This window comes from Rhinopithecus bieti, unplaced genomic scaffold, assembly GCF_001698545.2.
Source record: "Rhinopithecus bieti isolate Rb0 unplaced genomic scaffold, ASM169854v2 scaffold_5626, whole genome shotgun sequence".
NCBI classification, from domain to species: domain Eukaryota; kingdom Metazoa; phylum Chordata; class Mammalia; order Primates; family Cercopithecidae; genus Rhinopithecus; species Rhinopithecus bieti.
Window position 1 is genome coordinate 7,661,323 of NW_016805666.1, and position 3,689 is coordinate 7,665,011.

General features: G+C 45.4%; 1 pseudogene; it reads right to left on the reverse strand.

Annotated features, from left to right (window-relative positions):
- Window positions 1–466: 466 nt before the first annotated feature.
- On the reverse strand, window positions 467–2,530 carry LOC108530432 (developmental pluripotency-associated protein 2 pseudogene; annotated as a pseudogene).
- Between the last annotated feature and the right edge of the window lie 1,159 nt (window positions 2,531–3,689).

A 3,689-nucleotide genomic window follows, 5' to 3' on the forward strand; every position in this document is an offset into this window, starting at 1 on the left:
TAAAAAGTGAAAAGGCCAGACCCATCTCAATGCAGAGCAACTCCATCTCCAAAGCTCCCCCTGGGTTCAGCTGGGACTTCTGCTGCAATTGCATGAGAGAGAGAAGGAGTGAGAGAGGGACAGAGACAGAGAGAGACAGAGACAGAGAGGGACAGAGAGGAGAGACCCATTTGTCCACAACCAACTTCTCTCTTCATCTCCTTTCTTGAGTTACCTATTTCAGTTCATTTTTGATTTGCTTAAGGTTCTTTCTAGAGTATTTTTCTCAGATGGGATACCTGGATGATACACTTTTTTCTTTTCAGTGACTTTATTTTAATGGGTTTTCAGACTTACAGAAAGGGGCTCTTTGGGACTGTGACACTGGTCAACCATCTTCACTGTGGAGTCCTAGTCACTATGATTTTGTTTTGTAGATCACGAGGATTCATTCAAATTGTCTCCTCTACTGTTCCTTCATGACAGCTTATGTGGTCTGAAAGTACATCCCTCCTTCTCTAGTACATTGTATTAAAAGAGGTTGCTGCTGCTTCTCCATTGTCATTAATCTTTTCATCTTATTCCTCTTAGCAAAGTCGGGGCATAACATATTATCTTCTATGCCTGGGGATGGGAAAATGCAGGCAGGTAACAAGAAGAGAGAAATCGTCCTCCTGTAAGTGGTAGGCACCCAGGCCTGACCTGCATGAAACTGCAGGCGTACCCAGCCCTTTGTGTCTGCTGAGAGACATCTGCCATGGACCACACACCACCTGACACCAGAGGCTTGCGTCAAAAAGGCCTCAACAGAAACAGGAATGGAACATGAATTTACAGCCTGCGGCTGAACAGCTCTTGCAGCAATTCTTGCCCACGATGCCAACATGGCTCCCTGTGCTGAAATTATCACTTCAACTGTATTAGTCTCTTCTGTTCTTTCACTCATCTCATAACTTTTCTGAAGCCCCTTGCTCTCTCGGTCACTGCCTTGTGTTTCCTCGAACATCGCTGTAATGTGGTCTCTTGTGACGTTTCAGGCATATCTTGCTGTTGTTCAGGGTAAGCATGCCTGCGGAGCCTCAGATAAACTTCTATTTTCTTGCCATTAGTACTCAAACCAAGTTGTTGACACCAGTCCCGCGAAGTGTCCCGACACACCTTACTAATGGGAGGCAAAGTGGCCGGCAAGGGAAGGGCTGGTATTTTGCATCCAGCTTTTGCTGGAGCTGTATAAGTTGTTCATTTGTTTGAAGTAGATGACCTTGATTGAATTTCTTAGGCTTCTCCAGTGTGACAGCAGAAGTTGAAGAAACACTTGGGTTCCGTTTGTTCCATATTTGGGTCATCTTTAACTGGCACCCATGTCAAAATCACACTTTCCTCATCAGCTACTTCCCCCCTCAAATAAATTCTTCTTGCTGCTATCCAAATTTGAGTCTGACCTATTCAGCTACACCCCTGTCTTGTCCATTCCGTGATACGATTTTTAAAAATCTGTTTGTGTGCGATGGCTCATGCCTGTAATCCCAGCACTCTGGGAGACCCAGGCAGGTGGATTGCTTGAGTCCAGGAGTTCAAGATCAGCTTGGGAAACATGGCAAGACCCCTGTCTCTACCAAAAAAATACAAAAAGTAGGCAGGCGTTGTGGCACGTGCCTGTAATCCCACCTACTAGGGAGGGTGTAACTTTTTTTTTTGTTTACCCTGGCCAGCAAAAGGTATTTCAGCTGGCTCAGGTATTTTGTAGATATTGCTCCCCTCTCTCCAGCTTCCCATTATTGTAGGTGAGAAGCGTGACACTGTCTCTTTTCTGTTTCTTGGTAATTAATGGTTTTTTCTTTGTATTAAAGGGTGCAAAAGTTTCTCTTTTTACCTGCTCTTCAAGAATTTAATTTGGATGGGTTTAAGTATGTGACTTTCAGGAGCCCCACGAGTTCGTTTTAAACCTCTGATCCAAGTCTTTTTCACTCAAAGAAGTTACCTTCTATCATTTGTTTAATGATTCTCTCTTTCCTGTGTTCATTTTTCTCTTTCTTATAACTCCTATTAGGTTTACTGGATCGAGCCTCCTAGTCTCTCCTTTTGTCCTTATGATTTCCATCTCTGTGTTTTTGTTCTATATTTGGGATATTCTTGCACTTGGCCTTCTCAGCCTGCTTTAATGTGTCCAATGAGTATTTTAGTCAAAGCTCCAGGAAGTCTGTTTCTTTGTTTTTGTTTGTTTGTGTGTTTGGGATACTGTGGTTGAATGTCCTTCTTACACTTCTGCCCTGGCTGTCTATTCCGGCAGTGTGATTTCCATGAAAGGCTGTTCGATGGATGCTTCCTCTCCCTCTCTCTGCCCACTGAGGCCCTGTAGGTGCAGAGTTGTTTTTTTATATCTGTTCTTTGAAGTTCAAGGCCAGCTTCTGGGGGTTCTTTCAGTGATTACAGTCCTGTGAGTGGCGGGAGGGATGGCCCCTGTGGGACATCAGTGTAGCTCGATATAAGGGGTCAGTCCCAATTAAGGCATGGGAAGGAAGGAGGCCTCTCAGTCCCACCACATCCCCATGTTCAGCTTCTCCTCAGCAACCTGGGACCAGGAAAGCCCATTCAGAATGTCAAGGTAGCCCTTTCCATGGGTCCACGAGTCTAAATGAACTAAGCGCAGGGCTCACCACAATTACAGCCTCTCCCCAAGCTTTCCATCCACTGATTCACAGGGGAGAAATCTCCTCCTCGGCTCTCTTCACCAGACCAACATTTGAGTAGAGGGCAGACAAGGCACCATCTAATGAAAATCTCTATCTCACCTCAACCCTTTCAAAGAAATCCAGGACACCCTGGATCTACTCTCCCTGGCGAATGCCTCCTTAACTTCTGAGATGGTTTAACTCTTTGTTCTCCACATCTGATTTCTTTGGATGAGTCCTTCAAAGTTATGTGCATTAATGACAGACCCTTGAATAAGTAGATTCACTTTAAAATTGTGTTCATTGGGGAAAAAAACTGGGTGAAAAGGGCGAGATTACAAAGCATGTGTGTGTGTGTGCATGTGTGTGTCTATCCCCCCCCACACAGATATATCACATATACTCAGAAAAATGTTGGCATGGACAAACACCAAATTGTCACCTGTAGATGATGAAGTTGTAAGTACTTTTATTGTCTGCCTTTTTCTTATCTAACTTGTGTAACATTTCTTGTTTATGAAACATAAAAGAGCCTGTTCAATTGTTAATTCAGCAAAATGCATTATAAAATGTCATTTGACTTTTACAGGTATTTTCAGAGGGTGTGAGGAGTGAGACGGCAAACAACCCTCCACCTCTCCGTCTCCATGTCTGTCAGTGAAAGCCCCATGCTGTCAGCAGGCTCGCCAGGCTGTTGGTAACCTGTAGATCCGTCTCCATATCTGTCAGTGAGAGCCCCATGCTGTCAGCAGGCTCGCCAGGCTGTTGGTAACCTGTAGAGAAAAGGAGGACCACAGGCAGAAGCTTCCTGCCCAGAGTCACCCAGGACAGCCCCCGCCCAAAGACGGACCCCAGCCTGAAATTGGCTCCAGAAGCAAAGGTTAGACCCCTCTGATTTCCCAGGTGTCCCCAGTTGTCTAGTCCTGGCTCAAAGAGGCTGGACAGTCTTTTAGAGCAGAACCATTTCCAGGTGCCCGCTGAGTCTCCAGCACCAGGCACTGGCACTTTGCAGCCACTCGGGAAACTGGTCGAATGAAT